Raw genomic sequence first — 12,329 nt, 5'->3', positions numbered from 1 at the left:
CAGAGAAAGCCCTTCTCCGGGTACTCACCCTCCTAATATCATTCACAGAGGGTTCCCGGAGAAGGGCATCTGTTGCTGATCTCAAGGGGTGGGAGGGCATATATGGATGCAAGCGTTCCTTTAGATATCCAGGTCCCAAGCCGTTTAGGGCTTTATAGGTGATAACCAACACCTTGAATTGCGCCTGGACTTCAATCGGGAGCCAGTGGAGCTGACGGAGAACTGGGGTTATATGAGAACAACGCCCAGTCCCCGTCAGCAACCTGGCAGCTCTATTCTGCACCAACTGAAGTATCCAGACCATCTTCAAGGGTAGCCCCACGTAGAGTGTGTTACAGAAGTCTAATCGGGAAGTCACCAGCGCGCATGTCACTGTCGCCAGGCAGTCATTCTCCAGGAAGGGATGCAGCTGATGTATCAGCCGAAGCTGAAGGAAGGCGCTCCTTGCCACCGGCATCACCTGAGCTTCTAGAGACAGCTCAGGGTTGAGGAGCACTCCCTCTGAGGGACAGGGTTCTCAGCTTAGGAGTGCTCCTCAACCCTGAGCTGTCTCTAGAAGCTCAGGGTTGAGGAGCACTCCTAAGCTGAGAACCCTGTCCCTCAGAGGGAGTGCAACCCCATTTAGGACAAGGCCCAAGTCCCCCATCCCAAGGCCCGAGCCACCCACCAACAGGACCTCCGTCTTGTCTGGATTGAGCTTCAGTTTATTGGCCCTCATCCAGCCCATTACCTTGGCCAGGCACCGGTTCAGCACAGCCACTGCCTCACCTGGATTAGTGGAAAACAAGAGGTAGAACTGGGTATCATCAGCATACTGATGATTCTGCAGCCCACACCTCCTGATGAGCTCTCCCAGTGGTTTCATGTAGATGTTAAATAGCAAAGGGGACAAAATGGACCCCTGCGGAGCTCCATGGCATAACTGCCATGACACAGAGCCATAGTCCCCCAGCACCACCTTCTGGAATTGGCCTTCGAGGTAGGAGTGGAACCACTGCCAAGCAGTGCCTCCTACTCCCAGCCCCCTTAGCCTATCCAGAAGGATACCATGGTCGATGGTATCGAAAGCCGCTGAGAGGTCCAGGAGAACTAACAGGGATGCACTCCCCCATCTCTCTCCCTGCACAGGTCATTGTACAGGGCGACCAAGGCAGATTCAGTGGCATACCCGGGTCTGAAGCAGGACTGAAATGGGTCCAGATAATCAGTTTTATCCAAGAGTGCTTGGAGTTGTCCTGCCACCACCCACTCTAGCACCTTGCCCAGGAATGGGATATTGGCCACCAGTCTATAATTGGCGGCCACCTCTGGATCCAGGGATGCCTTCTTTAGGACTGGCTGGATTACTGCCTCCTTTAAAGGGGCAGGTACCCGGCCATCTCTGAAAGAGGCGTTGACCACCTCCAGGATCCAGGTCCCAATCCCGTCCTTAGCTTTCTTAAGTAGCCAAGATGGGCATGGGTCTAGTAAGCAAGTGGTAGGGTGTACTTGTCCAAGGTCGCAACAACTGAAATTCATCCATTAATTACAATACAAATTACAATACAAAAGGAGTAAAATGCAATCAAGCTCAGCATTAAAGACATCACCAGTTACATTCAAAGCAGGTCAATAAAAAGAAAGAGCATTCTAATTTATTCTGTCTCTCAATGTACCAATTAGGGTTTCAGAACTGCACATCGCTTCTGAATAACATTGTGCACAAAAAACAAGCTCTTCCAAAACATTCTTTCAAACAAAAATGAGCTTAGAGTATCCAGCCAATAATGACAGAATTAATAGGTGCAAATAGAAAACTTGTTTAAAAAATATCAAGAACTTAGCAATATGGCATGCAAGTCAGAAACCTGTGTTAGTTAACTAGATATAATGAATCTCAGGTATGACCTAAATCAGATTCCTGATGAATATTCCTGCCTGAAGAACTATGAACGGAGGTTCACAACATTGTACAAGAGGCAACTAAAACCATCCCAAAGAAAAAGAAATGCAAGAAAGCAAATTGGCTGTTGAAGGATTTTGAAGAGGGAGAGGAACTAGAGATCAAATTGCCAACATATGCTGGATCATGGAGAAAGCTAGGGAGTTCCAGAGAAACATCTACTTCTGCTTCATTGACTATGCTAAAGCCTTTGATTGTGTGGATCACAACAAACTGTGGCAAGTTCTTAAAGAGATGGGAGTACTAGACCATCTTATTTGTCTCTTGAGAAACCTATATGAAGGTCAAGAAGCAACAGTGAGAACTGGACACGGACCCACTGATTGGTTCAAAATTGAGAAAGGAGTTCGGCAAGGCTGTATACTGTCGCCCTGCCTTAACTTATACGCAGAGCACATCATGAGAAAGGCGGGGCTAGATGAATCACCAGCTGGAATTAAGATTTCTGGAAGAAATATCAACAGCCTCAGATATGCAGATGATACCACTCTAATGGCAGAAAGAGAAGAGGATCTAAAGAGCCTCTTGATGCGGGTGAAGAAGGAACATACAAAAGTTGGCTTGAAACTCAACATTAAGAAAACTAAGATCATGGCATCCGGTCCTCTCACTTCCTGGCAAATAGATGGGAAAGAAATGGAGGTAGTGACAGATTATATTTTCCTGGGCTCCAAGATCACCACAGACCAGGACTGCAGCCAAGAAATTAAAAGACGCTTGCTCCTGGGGAGAAAAGCTATGGCAAATCTAGACTGCATACTAAAAAGCAGAGACATCAACTTATGTATAGTCAAGGCTATGGTTTTTCCAGTTGCAATGTATGGCTATGAAAGCTGGACCATAAGGAAGGCTGAGCGCTGAAGAATTGAGGCCTTTGAATTGTGGTGCTGGAGGGGACTCCTGTGAGTCCCTTGGACCGCAAGGCGATCAAACCGGTCAGTTCTAGAGGAGATCAACCCTGACTGCTCTTTAGAAGGCCAGATACTGAAGATGAAACTCAAATACTTTGGCCACCTAATGAGAAGGAAGGACTCCCTGGAGAAGAGCCTAATGCTGGGAACAATAGATGGCAAAAGAAGAAGGGCATGGCAGAGGATGAGGTGGCTAGATGGAGTCACTGAAGCAGTTGGTGTGAGCTTAAGTGGACTCTCGGGGATGGTGTAAGACAGGAAGGCCTGGAGGAATGTTGTCCATGGGGTTGTGATGGGTCAGACACAACTTTGCAACCAACAACAACAACAACAATGAATCTTACCTAGAATTCTAAGCATTATACTATTTTATGGAAATGAATTTTCTGGAACATCAAGATAGCCCTATATAGAATTCTGCATTTTCCTAATCATTAATGTAAAGCTTATGGATTGAAGCCAGATCTAGTCATCCTTATAGACCCACTAGAATCAGCAAAATTTATTCATTACTAATTTAAGGCCCATGGATCTCAATGGCCATATAATAAGTATGAGAAAATCTGGATCTAATATATTAATGCTGCAGTCCAGTATTATTTAGACATAAGACCCCTCCTAGCCTTAAAACCCTGTTTGCTTTTTCAGATAGCAACCTCTTAATAGCTGTACAACTTTCACTTTAATTGAAATCCAGTGGCAACACAATGACCTGGATATGCTAAGACCATTAAGAGATACCTGAGGGAATGACAGCTCCCTTACATATTAGCCAGGTCACTGAGGTCATCAGATGACATATCCCTGGTGGTCCTATTTAGACCTACAGTCTGACAAATCCACACAGAGAAGAGTCTTCTATGTAACACCTCCCTTTCTTTGAAACGTCGTGCCTCAGGAAATCAACCAACATTGTATTCTCTGTACCTTCTGAAAGCACTTTATTTCAGGAAGTTTTTGTCTCTCCAGCCTTGGTTTCATTGATTCTGGTTTTTGAAAGTATGGCTTTATTCTTTTATCTGCTTTATCTTGTATTGTTCACCATCCCAAAATCTCCATATTGGAATATAGAGCACCATATAAATCTTGTTAATAAGTAAATAAGATGCTTTATCAGCTCAGGCATGTTTATTCAGTTCATCAGATCACTGCCAGCAATGTATGTGTCATGATGGCACAAACTTCCATTTGTGATCGCCTACTGCATGTGAAGGCAGGAGACCACAGCAAAAGCAGCTGAAACTGTTACGTCCTCTTGACGCAATACAAGATTCTCACACTGTTTTAGTCATCAGCATTGTGTCTGATTTTTATTTAGAGATTGCACTTTAGTAAAGGGATGTACATACCGCATTTCTAATCTCAACATGTACTCAGCAGATGCAATATACAGTCTAAAATAACGTGGCTTGGTACCAACCAAGTTATATCAGTCATTATCAGCATGAACAGGGGCCACATGAAGGTTTTATGAAGCCATTGCAGCTGTGTTATGCAAAATGTGCAGAAATGCAGAATAAGCTGTTAAGAGTTATTCCAACTTTTACAAATGTAGCATTCTGATTTGTTTCCTTCACACCAGAAAGGAAAATTTCCTGCCCTAGAATGTTTTTAGTGTTTTGATGATATGAATAACTTTTACAAATGTTTTGCAGAACGGTGTCTTTCTCTCTTTTTCTTTTGTCTCACACTATGGCCACCTTTTTTTCCAATGTGTCCATAACTAATTAGCACCATGGGAAATAGGTTCTGCCATTAATTAACCTAGAAATCCTTTTCGATGGGGTCGGTTGAGGAAATATGCTAGGCAGGACAAATTGGCAGCATTAGACTCTGTCACTGAAGAGCAGGACTATTGCATTTCTAATAGTCTTATCTCATTATCAAAGATAAAATGTAACCACATGGCAAGGACTCCCCTGCTGTAGAACATGCTCAGCCATTATCTGAAGCTAATCCTATTATGCTGGGTTTGCTGCTTGAGTTCAGATCACACTGGAATATTGTTTAACAAGATCACCCATTTAACACACTTTCAATTTGGGTTAGCTTTTGCTTTCTCACCTGTTTATAGGAATAGTATCTCTCTCTCTCTCTCTCTCTCTCTCTCTCTCTCTCTCTCTCTCTCTCTCTCTCTCTCTCTCTCGATTTTGGTTTGTTTTTTGTTCTGTTGACAAGCTCTGAGTGCTCTGATAATCCCAGTCTTTCTTTGCACCTGAAGCCAGGTTGATTGGATACAACAGAAATCATTATGTAAACTGCTGTAACTCAAAAACATAACGGTCCACTGTTATGTATTAAGTTTTAAATTTAAGTTCAGATGGGAATATTTTCTGGTAGGTCCAGAATTTCTGAAGAATACATTAATCTGGAATGGGAAGAGTCAAATTGGGGCCCATGAAAAATTCTTATTCCACTGAATCCAGTGTATTTGTTTGCAAATTTTTGCTAGGTAAAAGGTAGTATGCAAACATTTTCTGATTTCAAAGTACTTTTCTACATGAGGCCCTTATTGGGCACTTGTTATCCCTTACCATGAAAGTTTACAGGCCTTCTCTTATGTTTTCCATCCATTTTCATGCCTTCTTTTTATAAGGGTCTCAACCAGGATATGGGAGGAAAGAGACAAGACAAGGGCGACAGAAGCACCAGGGTGAGGGAAGAACAGAACTTCAGGAAAGACAGAATCCAAACACAGGCTTTAATGGAAACTTCAAATCATAGTCATGCTACAGGCTGATGTCAGGAATCAGAAGAATGCATGATGGCAGAACAAGGACAAGACAGAGTGCTCATCAATGGCACTTTCTCTAACAAGGGAGAGGTAACAAGTGGGGTGCCACAGGGTACCTCCTGGGACCAGTACTCTTCAACATTTTTATTAATGATATAGATGAGGAAGTACAAGGAACGATAATTAAATTTGCAGAGGAAACAAAGCTGTCTGGAATAGCAAATACTCTGGAAGACAGAGATAAGGTACAGAGTGATCTTGATGGGTTAGAATGCTGAGCAGAGCATCAGAATGAAATTCCATAGAGACAGATCCCAAGTCCTCCTCTTAGGAACAAGAAAGCAAATGCAGTGTTACAGGATGGGGAGCACTTGGTTCAACTACACTGCCAATGAGAAGGATCTTGGGATGGTTGTCGATCACAAGCTAAATATGAAGCAACAATGTGATGTGACTACAAAAGGGGCAAATGCTATTTTGGGTTGCATTAACAGAAGCATTACTTTCAAAACTCGTGAAGGACTCGTTCCCCTGTACTCAGCACTAGTCAGACCTCACCTGGAATACTGTGTCCAGTTCTGGGCACCTAAGTTTTTAAAAGATGCAGAAAATCTTGAAAGAGTACAGAGGAAGGCAACAAGCATGATTCAGGGACTGGAGGCAGAGCCTATGAGGAAAGACTGTGGGAACTGGACATGTTCAGGCTCAGAAAGAGAAGAATGAGGGGGATATATGATAGCGCTCTGCAAGTACCAGGATGTCACAAAGAGCAAGGACAAGATCTCTTCTTGTTCATTTCAGAGTACAGGACATGGAATAACAGATTAAGTTAAAAGAAACCAGATTTAGACTGAACACCAGGAAGAACTTCCAGACTGTCAGAGCAGAACAGCATTGGAACCTATTACCTGGGGAAGTAGTGGGCTGTCCCTCACTGGAGATCTTTAAAAAGTGTTTGGACAGTCATCTGAATGGTGTGGTGTAATTTAGTGTCCTGCAGTAGGAGGGGCTTGACCTGATGGCCTTCTGCCCCTTTCCAACTCTACTCTTTTGCGTTTCTAGGATTTGGTCAGGAACTTGCCAAGGATCAAGAACTGGGAGGACAAAAAGAGGTACACTACCTTGGATGGGTTAACAGGGCAGAAGACATAGCATGGCAGGATACATGAGACCACAAGAACTAGATGCAGCAAGGGTCAGGCAAAATGCAGCAGCTGTACCACAGCTCTCAGAAAGCTTTAATTTACTGAAGCAACACAGCGAGGCAGGATAGATGGACAAGGCAAGATATAGGTCAGGCAAGAGGCAGACACAACAGCAAGGCGGGGCCCAGGAGCAGGAACGATCAGGTCCCAGGTGAACCTGTATTGCTGAGGCAACATGGCAAGGCTAGAGACACAACAAGGTGCAGGAAACATGGCAAGGTGCAAGAACTCGGAGCAGGAGCAGTCAGGCAGGATGCAGGTACAGCAGAAAACAGCAGGACCTGTGCTGCTGAGGTAACATGGCAAGGAAGGAGGCAGCGAAGATGCAAGAATGGGCAGACAAAGCGGTGTCACTGTCACTACAGGAAGACCTGTGTTGTTGAGGCTAGTTCTGGAGAGAAGAGTTCGCTTTTCTACAGCTTTTCCCCCAGGACTCCCAGCTGGCCCTCCTCAGTAGCATGAGAGCTCCAGCAGGGCTTGGGATTGCTCCTGTGAATATAGTGGCAGTTGCTGTGGTTCTGGCCACCAGATCAGTGCAGATCCTGACACTTCTAGAGCAGGGAAAGTCAACTATTTCATTTCAATGTGGAACAAAATGGAATGAAAGCAGGACAATTCTGCTATATTGCAACTATAGGACACTGCAGGACTATCTTATGGCTGGATAAGAGAATAAATGGGAAGGCAGATGAAGAAAGACCCATGTAAAGGACACACTCTTTCAAGAAAATGGAAGAGGAAGTCTCAGTGAAGTAGCAGGTTAAATATCTCAAGTAGAGAATTCTAAAAATGTGCTCAGTAGATGCGACATCAAGCTTGATATAATGTGACTTGGTAGTGATCTACCAAGTTTCATGAATCATGTATGTCTATAGACAACACATAGACCAAGGGGGCATGCTGACATAAAGAAATATATATTTTTCCTCTTTCTATATTAGGTTTTATCATTTTCTGAGCTGTATAAGATTTATTTCCAAATACACTTCTTCCAAATTTATCACAGGATTGTGACATTTTAAATTAGCTGACCTTGTTTACATAATAGAAATGATACATTTGGTATCCTTCATTGTGCTTTCTTTCCATTAAGTTCATCCAATTCATTCTTACTTTCTACAAAAGATTCCTTTTATATTACTAATTTTCATGTACTTCAGCAACTTAGGATTTGCTATTGAACAGCACATTTCTAAGCTGGAAGTACATTGTGCAAAATAAAAATCCTGTTCCAGGTCATGCACAGATTTGAAAAATACCCAACAAAAATGCATACATTTCCAGAACTCACACAAACATCCATTAGTCTATGGGTACACGCACCCAGAAATCTGTATGTTTAAAAAAGCACATATTACAAAAAAGTATATGAATTTCCAAGACCAAGATTAGCAGATTCACCCATTCCTAGTCTTTAATCTGACACAGTCTAGTCATGGACAGTTCTTCTCCAACATCACAACTCTCCAAAATATTGTTCTCTAAGATTTCATCATTCTCCTCTTCCTCCCTCTCCATTCTTCGGAGCCACTTTTTCATCGATTCTTTTCTCATAGGTCTCACTGTTGCCCATATGCCGCTATTTCTTACTTTATAAGACCATGAAAAGACCCATGCTGGATCATTTCATGTCCATTCAGTTCAGCATTCGGTTCACACAACAGCCAACCAGCTCTGCTGAAACCCACAGCTGGACACAAGTCCCTGCTAAGGGATCATTTCCTTCTTTCTTAGAATAATGCCTTTCTTCCCTGAGATCCAATTTTCCTGGCAGCAGCAGAACTGTTACCCAGAGATTAGGACACCATTAATAGGTTCCCAAAGGTTTCTTCCAATTAACTTGTTCTTGCATACCAGGAGCTCATTACACTGAGTAGATATCCATGATGTCTTCCAGTTGACAAATAGTTATGCATGTGGCACTCAGTGGGAATAGCCCCCACACCCCTGTTGGCTTTCTACCTTCAGAACTGGTTTTTTAATCATTATTATTCTGCTTCTTTATCTGGAAAACTAAGATATATACTAGGAGAAAGCAGAAATTGAGTTGTTAGGAAGAGATAGGGAAGACCCAATTACTTCAGCCTCTTTGCCCTGTTGCTAACTCACACAAGTGCTTAACTTGTGTGTATGCTAAATAGTTTATTTTGCTTTGATGATTTGTTACAGGGGCTTTGGTGATCTGTCTCTGAGGTTTTTCATATCTGACAAGCTGCTAGGGCTTATGTTTCTTTTGCCCTTCCATTGCACACCCTGTCCTGTCCAGTTATTCACACACTCTCCCTGGGATCTGAGAAGCTCAGACAGTGTCGGTGAGGGACTATGGTCATCCCACTCAATCACGACTACAGTATCCTTGCCACCATGCTATCACCACATCTTGGGCAGATTGAGCTTACAATCTCAGGCTTTATGGGAGGAATGTCATGCATCATTCATCATTGCCTACCTCCTCTTACATACTTTCTTTTCCTTCTCAAATTTTGCCAACAGACATTAGAAGTGTAACAATATCCTTCGATAAAAGCAGCTGCTATGGTGGTGCATTGCAATCTGCAGTCTGCCTTTTCCGTATTGAGTTTTCATTTACTCTGAAGATAGGAAAGCCAATGCTTGCAGAGCTTTATTTTTATTTTTTTTTACTTTTTTGGCTGAGACAAACTTGTGCTTAGAGCTCAGTATAATCAAAACAAAAATATCTCCCTGGAAACAGAGGAGACGTCTCCACCCTAATGAGAAGATCTAACAGGAAAATGTGGGGGACTGCTTAGTATATATGGGTAGCTGTTCAATTTCAGAAAATGTGTGCTGGTAAGTGCTTCATTAGTTCACCTGTTCTGTTACACAACAGATCTATAAACTGTATTTTGGGCAAACGGTGAATACATCTGCTTTCAGGATAGCAATATCCATCTTACAAGTACAAATTCATAGGCTTATGAAGCAGCCAGCAACTCAGCCATTAACCAAGTAGCTACACCATATTTTGTCATCAACCAATTTAGTTAATGTTTTTCGTACAGCAGAATGCTTCTATATGCACCACAGATCAATGCAGCTTTGTGTATCCCCTTTTGTAAATTAGTATTCTAAAGGGCCTTCTATGATGATCAGATAGAAGTAATGTTTGTTCTACAAACTTCTTAAACAAGCCTTAGAACTGACCCACTTTCCAAAGGCTCTTTGGTCCCTTTGCCTTTAGACTTGAATATACTAGTGACAGTGAACATGGCTGAGACAGTGTTGAGTGTTTTAATTGGGAATAATGGGCTGAGTTCAAAGCCTGTTTCTGGGCATGGCAGACCAGCTTTTCTCAGCCTGAAAGATGTTTTGGACTGCAGCTCTTATCAGCCCCAGCCAACATGGCTAATGACCAGAGATTATGGGGGTTAACATCTTAGAATCATCGAACAGTAAAGTTGGAAGCGGACTATAAGGCTCCAACCATCTGCTAAGAGCAGGACTCCAAGTTAAAGCAATTCTGACAGATAGCTGTCCAACTATTTCTTGATTGCCTCCAAGGTGGGAAAGCCCACAACCTCCCCAGTAATTGATTCCATTGCCATACTGTTCCAACAGTCAGGCAGTTTTTCCCGATGTTCAATCAGAATCTGGATTCCTGCATATTGAGCTCATTATCCCATGTCCTGCATGCTGACATGAATGAGAAGAGATCCTAGTGTGACAGCCTTTCAGGTATTTGACAAATGCTATCATATTTCCCTTCAGTCTTCTTTTCTCCAGACTAAATATGCCCAGTTCTTTTAATTTCTCCTCATGGTGCTTTGCTTTCACTCTCACGATCATCCCCTCCAGCCTGTCTACATCCTTCTTGAAGTGTGGTGGCCAGAAATGGACAGAATACTCAAGATGGGGACTAAGTAGTGCTGAAGAAAAGGGAACCAGGACTTCACACCAATTTGGAAGCTATATCATTTGTTGGTTTTGCATCCACATCACGCTGTTGCCTCAAATTCAGCTTGTGATCTACCAGTTCCAATATCCTTCTTGCTTGCGGCATTGCTAAGCCAAGTGGTACTGTGCATTTGATTTCCCTTTCTTAGGTGTAATACTTTTCAGTTGCCCTTACCTAATGTCATTTTGTTGCTCTCTGCCCAGTACTCCAGCCTATCAATATCACTTTGGATTTTGTTTCTATCCTCTGGGGTATTAGCTCTCACACCTACCTTGGGATGGAGCCCGGCACATGGCTGGACACACTCTTGGAATAAGTCCAAACCATTTGTGGTGCACAAGGCTGGCAAAGCTTGATATAAACCATACACAACTCACTCAGTCGCATTACAAGAATGGCCATTTAGGAACAGAATCGGCCAATTTCTGCTTATCTCCCTGGAGAAAAACTGTAGAGAAGGGATTCGTCAAGAAAGGCTACATCAAGTGATGACAGAAGACTGGAGACCACACAAGTGCATGTGTGCATGTATGTGTACACATGTGCACACATACGCTGGCTGCTTCAGGGTGACTGAAAAGCAAGTTTGCCAACAGCTGCAGATTCACTGCAAGGAGGAGTAAGCCCTAGCCAAAGACTAAAGCGATCCCACTTGTCCTGTGTCACCAGTCCTGATACCCAGGGCTACATTGGTGCACCTGTCTTCCTAAGCCCTATATGAAATAACTGTGGCATGCAAAGGCATTGTTGTGGCTTTAAAGCAAGTATGAGGAAAAAGTGAGTGATGTCTCTCAATCAAATTTCATTTAATCAGAGTTCGCTAGATTTGCTGATTAGGAGTATGCACCTCTTAACCTACACATGGACTCCATCCAGTGTTCTAAGACAAAGGTGGTTTAACCATGGCTCTCCAGGGGAAAAGTGATTAGTCAGATTCCCTCACACTGGATTCCTTAAATCTGATGTTGTGCTAGCATCTGCTTACATGGCAGAACTTTCCCTTTCCCTGCTACAGCCCTCCATGCCTGTTGCTCCAGGTTTCTGAGCTGTCTGGAGCAGATTTGGAGGATGCAGTGTAAAAAGGAATCTTTTCCTTCCTGGTTCCACAGCATTGCCAGTAGACACAACCAATGTCTTTGTGGAAATTTTGCAGTTACCACTGTTAGTTGTAGTTGCCACAGCTTGGCAATTGTAAATTAACAGTGCAGATTTACTCTTGCATTGGAAACCATTTTTCTTTCTTTATACTTGTTTTGATCCCACTTTGCCAACAAATATTCTCTTCCAAAGTAGATCAGATACATAAGAGGGAGGGAAGAAAGGAAAGAGATTGGAAGAGGCTCTCAGTATTACAAAGTAAAAAGAAAAGAGGTTGAGGTAAGAAAGAGGAGTTTTACAATGTGAGAACAAATTGGAAAGATGCAAACAGGCATTTTGTAGAGATGCAATCATTAACCAACAGACCATGTTACCCTAAATGTTGGCAGAAGCCAGGATGAGCATCTCTTCTGCTTCCCAGTTCCACCACCACTGTCCGTTGAAGCAAAGTATTAAGTGTGAATATGTGTTTTCTGGCCAAGAGGGGAGGCAGATGAATATGAAGCTTCTTCCAGATGTTCCT

The sequence above is a fragment of the Varanus komodoensis genome, unplaced genomic scaffold (assembly GCF_004798865.1).
Source record: "Varanus komodoensis strain SLA01 unplaced genomic scaffold, ASM479886v1 scaffold1, whole genome shotgun sequence".
Taxonomy (NCBI): Eukaryota; Metazoa; Chordata; class Lepidosauria; order Squamata; family Varanidae; genus Varanus; species Varanus komodoensis.
The sequence above is the reverse complement of the archived record's forward strand: the minus strand, read 5'-3'. Positions refer to the sequence as shown.